Source organism: Macaca nemestrina, chromosome 4, assembly GCF_043159975.1.
Source record: "Macaca nemestrina isolate mMacNem1 chromosome 4, mMacNem.hap1, whole genome shotgun sequence".
Taxonomy (NCBI): Eukaryota; Metazoa; Chordata; class Mammalia; order Primates; family Cercopithecidae; genus Macaca; species Macaca nemestrina.
The window spans coordinates 37,689,643-37,702,239 of record NC_092128.1 but is presented as its reverse complement, the minus strand read 5'-3'; the positions used below and the strand labels follow the sequence as shown (position 1 = coordinate 37,702,239).

At 38.4% G+C, this 12,597-nt stretch overlaps 1 protein-coding gene across 1 annotated transcript in view; it reads right to left on the bottom strand.

Moving 5' to 3' along the window:
• The window catches only part of LOC105475291 (FAM3 metabolism regulating signaling molecule C), a 47,678-nt gene extending 41,092 nt beyond the window's left edge, over positions 1-6,586 (bottom strand). The window contains exon 1 of the mRNA XM_011730385.2: positions 6,403-6,586. The gene's annotated coding sequence lies outside the window, so the exon portion shown is untranslated. The remainder of the gene's footprint in view (positions 1-6,402) is intronic.
• Positions 6,587-12,597: the final 6,011 nt, after the last annotated feature.

Sequence of the window (12,597 nt, the reverse complement as noted above, 5' to 3'; positions counted from 1 at the left end):
ATATGTTTATAATCACCTAGCTGGTATTAATGAGAGCTGTGGACTCTCTAACAGGAAAGTGGCAAAAAAAAAAAAAAAAAAAAAAAGGTAGAAATCAAATGATCATGCCACACCTTACTATTTCAGTGAACTATAATTACAAAACAGAAATCACTGAAATACAAAGAGGATAGAAATCAGACATCTGAACTGAGCCAGCAACATCTAAATGACTGGAAATGAGTAGGACAAAATTAATATGGTGCCAAACTGGAGTCTACTACACCCCCATATATACCTAAGTTGCATTTTAAAACAAAGTTATCAGTAGAATTTTCATTACAAATAGATATCAACTAAGGACACCTTATATAAACTCCTCATTGCAATCAAATAATTTACATGGTAAAAGATCTGAAGCACTGCTGCTTTTTAACTTTTTAAAATCTCATATCCACTGTGCTTCATAGTAACCTGTTAAGATAATAAGAGAAGCCTCTGGTTGCCAGGCACTTAATACCCTATTTTATTTATTTTAAGGTGCACATTGCTTCCCTCATTTTAACTAAACTCAGGATAAGGCTTACAACCACATTTTTATTTCTTAGTAGTGAAACCATTGCAAGATTATAACGGAGATAGCGAAAAAGATCTGACCTAACCAACTCCATCTTGCTTCCAACCTCCAAGCTGTCCTTGTTCATTCCTGGGCATAGGCCATAACTTTATATGATGAACTTTATAGGGATGAATTTAGTTTATAGTTTAAAACAAAGATGGTAACAGCCCTTATCACAAAACAAACCTCCTTCTTGCCTGGGGACTAGACTGCCTTTGCAGGACTAACAAATTAGCCACAAGATTAGAAATTAGGGTTTAGGAATCATGCAGCTGAAAGCTACCAGATTCTGATCCTTATGATCTATGGCATCACAGATTCAATGAAACATCACACGTTCTGTGAACCTCTTACTACAGGGTTACCTATAGCATGCACACCAGAATTACTAGTGTGTTTTTTAAAATACAAACTCCTAAGCCAACTGCAGACCTGGAGAATCAGAATCCCTAGGAGTGGAATTAAAACTCTTGCATTTTTTTTTTTTAACAAGCTCCCCAGATGACTGACATCCGTGCTCAGATCTGAGAGCTTCAGATCTACAGCACACCAATCCAAACACACAGGGAAGGCTGGGAGGGGGAAAGGTGAGGCAGATCTAAACCAAAAAAGCTCAAAAGTAAAATTCATATGACAAGATTTTTCATTCTTTCTGGAACAGTCAACCTGCTTCCAGAACAGGTCTTCAGATAACAACAGATAAAACAGGAGAAAACGTGGTGAGGAATAAATAATAAAGAACTGTTTGCAGTGGTTAAACCAGAGTACTAGATTCAAAATTACTCAAATGTTTTCTTGCAGTTTTTACTATCTACCAAAACAGAATTTTGCTTAAAAAGTTATAATCCACTTAACGAAATGAAATGGTGACTGGATTTCTGCAACGGAGAGCACAAACATACCCAAAACAGAAAACAAGACAGACCTCTACAAAATGACATTCAGTTTTGCCTGTTTTGAGTTCTATAATTGTTTAAACATTTGTGATCTAAGCTACCTTAATCCTACAGCACACCATTCACGGAGAAATGGATAGATGAATGAATGGATGGACAGAAAGAAATAGCTATTCTTAGAAACAACGACAACAATAAAATGAAATACATTAATAATTACAGGTTGAACATAAATGGGGTAATGAAGTGTCCCGCTTATAAACTGCTAAAATGAGATTAGAGAAAGGTACACATTTACACACAGTAGAACTGCTATCTTCATCTCATGTAACTATTTTACATTATACTAGATGAGAAGTTATAGGTTCCTGTTCTAAATGTTTAAGAATTCCCTTAGGTATCCACTCTACTTACGCTGTTTTTAAGTAGTCTGCAGAATTTAAGTGCACCAGGATAGACATAATTCCATCAGTCACACCCTCCAAATGAAGAAACAGAGAAACAGAATGGTTCCATTGCCCGAGGGCCCTGGATGAAATGCATTATTGGCACATCATTTGTACCACAAAAACTGAATGAGAATTAGCACTGCTGAAGTAAATTAAAATGAAAACCAGGCCTGAAGAATCCCTGAGCAGACAAAACCAATCAGGACTCCTAAGTGACATCAACCTTACTTGATTCACAAACACAAGCAAAATTGGAAGTTACTTCTTATAAACGCCTATGCTAAAGAAAAAGAGAACTTAAGCTCAACCAATCAGAAACATCCAACAAACTTCTAATTACCCACCTAGCGGACTTTCCAACATGATAGAGCAAATAAAACAACTGTATGACTGTAGCCAATCAAATATTTTCATTGCTTTACATCTGTGACCCTCCTACAAAAGCCTCCCTCCTGCATTCCCCTGGTGGAGCTCCCAGATCTGGTTTGGAGCTGCTCAATTCATGAACTGTTTGTTCAAATAAACTCTAAAGTTTATCGTGCCTCAGTTTAACTTTCTTTAACAGCAAACACCTGCAAAGAACAGACAGTAAGATGCTTCTACTGTAAAATGTTGTGCAAACGTATTGTATTAGTCGGTTTTTGCACTGCTATAAAGACTGGGTAATTTATAAAGGAAAGAGGTTTAACTGACTCACAGTTCCATATGGCTGGGGAGGTCTCGGGAAACTTACAATCATGGTGGAAGGCTAAAGGGAAGCAAACACCTTTTTCACAAGGCAGCAGGAGACAGAAAAGCGAGAGTGCAGGAAAAACTGCCATTTATAAAACGATCAGATCTCTTAAAAACTCACTATCACGAGAACAACATGGGGGAAGCTGCTCCCAAGATGCAATCACTTCCCTCCCTCAACACACGGGGATTACAATTTGAGATGAGATTTGAGTGGGGACGCAGAACCAAACCACACCATGTATCAACTGAACCAACTTAAAAATCCATTTTTGTTGACCTTGTGTCCTTCAAAACTCATTTAATAATCACTTAACTGCAGGTAATGAATGGTATGTTAGGTAGTAGCACACCTGATACCGTAACAATACGTTAGCAAGCCTTGTAGAGATCATGACAAAAATCAATTTAGAGATGTTCATATAACTTTCTCAACAGCACACAAAAACTCAACAAATGAATAAACAAAATGCAGTACATACCAATGAAATGATATACATGTAATGGTGTATATGAATGGAATACACAATGGAATATTACCCATAAAAAGTAATGGAGTACTGATACCTGCTACTGATTTAGAGGATGAACCTCTAAAATATGCTAAGTGAAAGAAGCCAGACACAAAAGAACAAATATTGAATTATTCAATTTTTAGGAAAACCCATCATAGATAAATTTATAGAGGCAGAAAGCAGATGAGTGGTTGCCGAGGATTGGTAGGGAGAAGGGAATGAAGAGCAACCGCTTAATGAATATGGGGTTTCCTTTTGCGGTGATGAAAATGTTTTAGAAACGTGATGGTTCATAAAACTGTGAACGTGCTAAACGCCACACTTTAAAATGGAAAATTTGGCCAGGCATAGGGGCTCATGTCTGTAATCCCAGAGCTTTTGGAGGCTGAGGTGGAAGGATTGCTTGAGGGCAGATTTGGCCAGCCTGTGCAAAATAGTAAGATCCTGTCTTTTAAGAAAAAAAAAATTAAAAAATTAGTCGTGTGTGGTGGCACATGCCTGTAAACCTAGGTACTCCACAGGCTAAGGTGGAGTTCAAGGCTGCAGTGAGTTAGGATGACACCACTGCACTCTAGTCTGCAGAAGAGTGGGGTACCCTGTCTTTGTAAATAATGTAATAAAATGAAAAATTCTGTTATAGGAATTTAAGAAAGAAAATTGGAAAAAAAAAACTCACTGGAGTTGGAAAAATCATGAATAGCAGATTTTCAAAATTAGATTAAAAATAACGGAAATATAAAAATAGCTTCAATCAAATGGAGCAGGCCAATGGAGAAGAAAATGAAAGAATATTAATGGGTACACCGGAGAGACGTAGGGGTATTACAACACATAATTTCCTCCTCCGAGAGGAAGACAGCTGATTGTGTCTCAAATTGCATTAAAAGAAAGTACAAAATCTTTTAAAACTTTAAAGATTTGGGGAAATTACCTGGTTCAGTCTACTCAATCAGATTAATAAAGTACTGCATGATATTAGGTAATTTAGTCAATGCCACTCTTGAAATAACTAAATACAGAACCAATGCTTCAAATCCTGATCATCTGGTCCCAATAACAGAGATGCTTCTGGACTAAATTCAGGACAAACTTTTCTGCTGTATCAAGGTCTCACAAAAATCTGTCTAGCTCAGAGCTAACATAAAAATCTTTTGCTATTTGGGTCTTGTACCTTTCAGCTTTAAGAAATGGGTATAAAACTGTGAAAAACAAAAAACAAACAACAACATAAACTCCCTCCCTTAGAAAAAATAAAGTAGCTTTGTGAGTGCCCAGGCTGTCTTATTCAGAGTATCCATGATATCTATAATTACTGGCACATGGTAGGCACTCCAATATTTTTAAGAGTATAAAAATTTTTGAAAAATGAGATGAATCATTTACAACCTAAAATATATGGTGAAAAATATATGAGTCTTACGATACCCCCACAGGGAACATTACTTTTTGCCATTCCATAGCCTCTTAGCCTTTTGACTCTGTTTTCCAATTTCCTTTTCCTTTTTAATGTATCTTCATAAATTATGAAAGATTAGTTGGCAATGCTTAAGGCAGCAATCCATATGAAAACTTTGTAATTGTAACAAAACATCCATTAAGTTTATTTTTAAAGTCACTTTAAGCCAGTAGTATCTTATTTTTACTCCCTTTTGAAACAGAAGCCCCTTACAATGAGGATTTTGAGAAACCTGTCCTATGTCCTTCTTACAAAGCTCCCATTGGTAATTCAGATTTAGAATCGCTGGACTCAATCTCAGGTTGAGAATCGCTGGACTGAACTCCTTTTATTGGTTCCAACTCTTCCTATTTCTTCCTATGAAGAAATGCTAGTCTTTATTGAGCTGAGAAAACATTACAAGAATCTGTGAAACAAAGCTTCTAACACCTGTATAAAACTGAAAACCTTGTGACTTAATTGGTAAACACCCAAGAAACACAAGAGACTACTAGCAGCCTCCAGAAAGAGGTACAGGTCAATGAAGTGACCAAAACCGGATGCTGACTTGCTGATTCTGCCAATTTCTTGTTAAATGGCTTTCAATAAGTGATTAACTTTTATTTTCTAAATTCAATGGAGATCTGCTGGTACTCTGTAAGTTACAAATGTAACTGCAAATTGGCCACAAGTCCAAAGGGTCTGGGCCTCTGCTATCAGCATCGACCTTTACACTCTGGGAATTCATATTTCCATTTGTAAAACTGGGGAAGATAAAGGGACTTATTCACTGAGCTGTTGTGAGAATAAATGAGCACATGAAACCATTTGGCAGTGCCTAGTACACAGTAGGCAATCTAATATTATTTATGTCATTGTATCCATACATATACATATATATGGATACATACATATATATTGGATACATACATATATATGGATACATACACCTGGCTAATTTTTGTATTTTTTAGTAGAGACGGGGTTTCACCATGTTGGCCAAAAAGAAACAAAGGAAAAGTCCTATCAATTAGACAGCAGTTCTGTATTATAGGCAATAACATTTTTTCTTAAAAAAAAAAAAAAAAAAAGGTAGAGGATGATGGAAACCGCCCCTCCCACAAGCAAAACAGCTGGAGCTCTCAATCTCAAATTGCCAGTCCGTCACTCACATATTCAGATCTAGGGCCACTAATCATCCGTGGTCCCGAGCTGTGAGAGCAGTAGCAAACAAATGGGAAGAAAAAGAAAAGACACCGAACATCAAAGGGCTGGATAGGTTGTAAAAAACCAAAAGTACCTCTAGTATAGGGGACACTAAAACTTTACAAGTGAGTCAAAACGGCCCCCTATGGAGTTGAAATGCAACACTCAACTCCGTCTCCGCCTCTCGGAGCTCTCAGCCTACACGCTGCAGGGGGCTTGAGCCACCGCCAACCCGGGGAAGACGCGACCCAGGTGCCCGCCCCAGGCCGGGGCGCCCAGAGCCAGCGCCAGGTGCAGACGCCGCCCCGTCTCCGCGGAGCCCGGGGATGCCCATGCCGGGGCGGCGGCGGAGAACCCCGGCCAGCGGCTCTTCGGGACCCCGGTCCCGCCTGCGCCCTCCCCAACAGCCGGACACGCCGTGACGACGCGGCCGGGCCCCGGGGCCCGCCCCCGGCAGGCGACCGCAGAGTGCGCGGAGGCTGAGGACGTAGGTGGGCGTCCCCCTCCCCCGCCCTCCTCCATCCCTCCCCGAATCTGAGCCCCGGCTCCGTTCGCTTCCCAGCCGTCTCACCGGCCTCCCTCCCGCCTCTCCGCCGTACGCGCCCGCCTTCCGGCCTCCCAGCACTCAGTCCTGCCGGAGGCCGACGGGAACCGCCGCCTCCAGCTCGCGACTCCGCTTCCTTTCGGACTCCTCCTGCTGCCCCTCACCCCCGCGAGTGACCAGGAGAAAGCCAGCTCGCCGCTGGGCCTCCTCCCACGCTTCCCCGCCGCGACCAATGGGCCCCCGCCGCCTGGAAGCCGCGCCCGCCCCCTGGCGGTGGAGGACCAAGTGGGCGGCCGGGCCTGCCGGAGGGAAGCGCCGGAGAGCGGAGGGAGGGGTCTGCGGTCCCGCCCGCCGCCCCCGGCCAGGCGCTGCACAATCTGAACTTGCCACGTGGGAGCTGCCGCGGCGGTAACCCTGCGCCGGGTGGCACTACGAGAGGAAGAAAAATGTGTCACTGCTTTCTCCCCACCATTCACACGCACAAAATCTCAGCCTCAAGAGCAGAACATTTTAAATGACCCACCCATCTCAGAGATGCGCCAGCTAGGTCATCTTAGATATCTTGAGATACCTGAGATGGTCAGATCCACCAAGGACCTTGGGTTGTTTGCCGTTTGACTTCTTGAATCCTAGGAAACTGATTCTGAAAATCCTACTGTCCAGCGTCGTTAGAATTCTGATCACCTTTAATGCACCACGCAAGAAGAAAAGTAGTTCTTGCATTTTCCAAGTCACGTTTATTTTTAAAATTATGACTACACAATAGTTAGAAATGTTTTTTCTCAGGACATTTTCCCACAATTGTGTTGATAATTTGGAAGTTAATTCAAATCTTACTATACAAGACCCGAGAATGCAAAATTATTTCGTAATTCAGATCCATATTCTAAAATAATGAATATTATCTATTATTTGATAGAATATTGGGATCATCAGTGGTTGCAGAAATTAAATTGTATTTAACAGTAGAGTTTGACTATAGTGCGTTAATATAGAATTGATATTCTACCAAATTTTGGCTTTCCTCCAAAAATATAAAACACACTAACAATAACTATGAATTCTGGAGTTTGTATCTGTGGTCAGGGGAGAAAGCATGAAATGAATTCTCATTGTTTTCCTTGCACCAATATTATGCTATTTGTGTATTACTTAAATCAAAAAACTAAGACTCCAAAATTGAGTTTAAATATCTTGCTCAAAAATACAAGGTAGTAAATTATGAAGCTGGAATTCCAGCCTAGCTTCATGCAGCTCCAAACAAACAAAAAGGCACTTTGCTTATTATAGTACCTAAAAACCATAACACTTATTCTACACATGCCTCTCCTAGACTGCTACGTCTCACTGAAAGAATTTATGAAGCCTCTTGAGTAGGGAGTCCAAGGTGTATTTCTCAAAGAGCAATTTGCTCTGTAATCAAGCCAACCAGATTGGAAATTCCATGTGACATATTCTTATAGTACCACACCTGAAACAATTCCTGTGCGTAAAGTCTAATGTGTTAGTAGCCTATTCTCCACTGACCATAAGATATAGCTTAGAACCCTTTGGTAGGTAATGAAATTAATAACAATGGGTTACAACCAACATTTTGTTGCTGTTGATTCACTGAAAAATAGAAAAAAACAGAGTTCAAAGCATAAATTCAGGGTAAGTATTCCTCATGAAACATTTGTCCCATATCATGTGTGGGTGAGTGTCTGTGTGTCTATGTCCTGGCCTGGGATACAGTAGAAATTATATTAATATGGGTTTCAATTTTTTTTAACATTGGTAAATCACTTCTTTAGGACTCCTGTTAATCAGCCTGTTCTTACACCGATGAAGGAGTAAGGATAACTTTCTACTTTTACTTGGCAGGAGGTAGCGCAGCCAGGAGAAGTAATCAGGATTAGTGATTAAGCTTAATAAAACCACAAAGAGCTTGACAGCTCCAGGAGGTATAGGCCAAAGGTGTTGCTATTATAATAGATACTGATAATGTATATTTCTAAAGCTAATATTTATTGTATACTTATTGTGCACCAGGCACTTTTCTAAGCATTATATATATATATATATATATATATATATATATATATATACTTATTTAATTCTCACAATAATCCTGTAAATACAGAGGAGAAAAGTGAAACTTGCTCAGGGTCCTTCTGCTATGACCAGACAGAGCTAACTAGACATGTGCTGAACTTCAAAACCCAACTATTTTGTTGACTTGAAAAGAATATCCAGAGAGTGGGACATCCAGCTTCTGAGTGGCATCCTTCATAGCACAAGCAACGAAAGAGAGGATTAAATATGATGTTGAGAAAGGCAAGAAGATTTGTATTCAGAAGTGTGCCTAGTGCCACAGCATGGAAAAGGCAGGCCAGCACAGGACTGGGCCTAATCTCCATGGTCTCTTCAGATGGAAGACAGGTCAAGCTGCTGGATTCTCTTATGCAGATGCCAGTAAGAACAAAGGCATCACCTGGGGAGAGGAGATATTGATGGAGTATTTGGAGAATCCCAAGGAGTACATCCCTAGAACAAAATTATCTTTGCCAACATTAAGAAGAAGGCAGAAAGAACAAGCTTATCTCAAAACAGCTACTAATGAGTAATAATTGGCCACTGCCTTATTTATTACAAAACAGAAATGTCTTATGACTTTTTTATGTGTACCATAATTTAATAGACCTCACACACCAGAATTCAGATCATGAATAACTGACAGAATGTTTTGTTGGCCAGTCCTGATGCAAAACCAAGACTGGCTTGTTAAATGAATATGTTCAGTTTTTTGAATTTTAATAGTAATTCCAATTCAGTAAACGCTATCACTGTTTACCCTTTCTAAAGACATGATTAGGCTTTATTAGTAATGTTCAACTTTTCACAAAGAGGGTGAATGCCATCTTAAAATGTATTGGAGATTGGTTTTATATTTAGATTCATATAACTGGTTATGTGAATATATTTAAATACTGGGGAAATTCCTTTATTATCTCAGAACCAAGCAAGATTCACCTGTGTTTTGTGTTCACCTCTTAAAGGCAAGGGTTGAAGATAAGGTAGCAATGTCTACTTTATATTTTTGGCCTTAACTATGCCAATCTAATTAGAATTCCTTGTATTTAAAATGATTCCTTTTACTTATTGAAAAGCATTTTAGTGTGGTTTATGTGTAGTATCAAATAAAGATTATTTAACACTTCTCACATTTTACAGATGATCTGTAAGGTCACATGCTTTTAAAATAGTAGCAAGATAAACTTCACTCTTGAATTATTTACAGTCTAAGTCAAACTAAGTTATATTTTAGGCTTGTCTTTAAACAGCCATTCAGAGGCCGGGTGCGGTGGATCATGAGGTCAGGAGATTGAGACCATCCTGGCTAACACGGTGAAACCCCATCTCTACTAAAAATACAAAAATTAGCCAGGCGTGGTGGTGGATGCCTGTAGTCTCAGCTAATGGGGAGGCTGAGGCAGGAGAATGATGTGAACTAGGGAGGCGGAGCTTGCAGTAAGCTGAGATCGCGCCACTGCACTCCAGTCTGGGCGACAGAGCGAGATTCCGTCTCAAAACAAACAAACAAATACAAAAAACAGCCATTCAGAAACAGAAAAATGTAGAACTGCTGTGTATTTGTGAGTGGGAATGGTGCTTTTGCCAACTTAAAACGATTAAAGTAGAGGAGATATACACGAATTTTTAAATTATGTATGATCATAAGACAATTAAAAACAAAACCGCAGATCATGATTAAAAGGAAAGAATGTTCATTCTCTCTTCAATAGGTGCCATATTTTATATAAAACTCTATTACTATAACTATATAAGAATATATATAAAATATATGTAAGAATTAGATAATATTGTTAAATACAAAATTTACAAAACACCTCAGATTTTTAATTGCACCCACTCTCAAGAAGAAGAGTCCACTTGCTATCATTTTTCTGTATATGGAGTAGTAAATTATATGCAAATATGGCTACCAACAATTCCCCCATTCCTGTAAGTTCATGCCACTTTGTTTTTTACTATCAAGAGGTCAATCTATATCCTCTCCTCTTGGACCTAGGCTTGCCCCAGGACTTGTTCTGAACCACAGAATGCATGGAGGAGATCTTATGTGACTTATGGGCTTAGGCCTTAAGAGACCTTGCAGCTTCCATTTTCACTGTCTTGGGGATCTAGTCACCATATAGGAAACTCAGATGACTACTGAATAATGAGAAACTACATGCAGAAAGAGAGAGGTCTACCTCTCTCTCTCCCCACACATGTCTCTCTATCCACACCATCCCAGCCACTTCCCCTGAGGCACCAGCCATATAAGTAAAGTCATGTTGCATGTTCTAGCTCCAGCTAAGTTCCTACCTGAGTACATCACGTAACTCCAGACAGTACCACATGGAGCATAACTGCCCAGCATAGACCAACAAAGCCACAGACACTTGAGAAATAACATACTTAAAAAAAAATGTTACTAAGTATTGTGGTAGTTTGTTACATAGCAATAAATAACTGACTCAGGGAAGAAAACATCTGTCGGGGGGAAAAAAAGTAGACCAACTCTGGGGGTAGGATTACTTTAAAATATTCAAGCATGTTTATATTGGATTATAAACTCAAACCTGTGGCAAGATGGCCAGAAACTTGCCTAACTTTTGACGAATATAGCAGAAGAGAGAGAAAAAAAGAGAGAGGTAAAATAATAAAACCAAAAGTAAACATGTCAAATTTTATATCTCTATGGGTTAAAATATCACAATAAGTGTTGCTTGAAAACTATTATTCACACTTTTTATAAAAATGTGAATTTAAAACCCTTAAACTTCATCCTTGCCTGTAAGGGCAAAATAGTACAGTTCAAAAAGCTGGAGTGCTCAAAGATTTCATGGCACTGTATTTGATACATTAGCAACACAGCCTATAAAATGTGGTTTAATTTACTATGAAATATGTATGACACAGTAGAATGGCATTATAGCAAATGTATCTTTGCATAAAAAAGACTCTAAGTTTTTAATCTATTACTTTTCTAGTAACATACGAGAAAATTCTAGATGCCATAAAAATTTGAATTTTTAAATGAATTGAATAAAAAATAAATATTCAGATAAATTTAACTTTTGATTTCACTCCATAGGGGATTCTCGTTTTGATTTGATGTTTTAATAGGTCTTTCAGTGTGGGAAAATTTAGCGTTTTTGTCTTGTTATAAATCATATTAAATGATATACTGTATGTGGTAACCTACATCTAAAAAATGTATTGGAATCATGACTACAAAGTAACTTCCGTTTCCTTGAAATTATGCACAAATGTGAATTATAAACAATTATTAAGGTTACTAGTGGCTTCCTCTGAAGACTAATTTATGATTGTCATAAAATATTACCCTCTAGAAAAATTTCTGATTCAGCATCATATTCTACAGAATACTTTTTTTGAAGTCTTATATGGCAGTGTTAACTGTTGGTAATGCCAAACAATGATGCAGTAACCATGGATTCACCTAAACACACCACACACACACACACACACACACACCTTGCATATACATAATACACACATAGTGTATAAGGTATTTAGAAATTTATATTTATCAGATTTTGTAGAAAATACTTTACGTTTTTCACTGCCACAGAACAAATGGGAAAATCTGACTACACCCCTAACATTCATATAAATCTAAGTAAGTACAATGAGTAAGCTTCACATTAAGTCATCTAAAAACACTTCTATCCACATTCCATTTTTTAAAAAGTCTACCAAAAAACTCTCAGAGAAGAAGCAACTGAACAAATACTGAACAAAGTGTCTGTTTTCCTACAACATAATTGCTTAAGTCTGTAACTTCAGTTCTTTATTAAAAACTGACTATGGGAACCCTTTAAGCACAAAAGGACTCACTGTGACAATGGCATTTTTACTAAACATTAAGATCTCAAGTTATATTAAATTGGAATGCATTGTTTGCTTTGAAAGGCAAAACAGTAGAAATGTGAGTAACAAAACATCATTCAGTTGTTAGTATTGCATAAAGACCTGTTCTCTGGTGAATTTCATGGTCACTACAGAGAGTTCAGCAACACACTCCAGCAGGCCAAAATCCCATGTGGTCATAACAAGTCTAAGAAATATACAATAGAAAAACACAAAATAAATAGATAGATAGATAGATAGATAGATAGATAGATAGATAGATAGATAGATATACACACT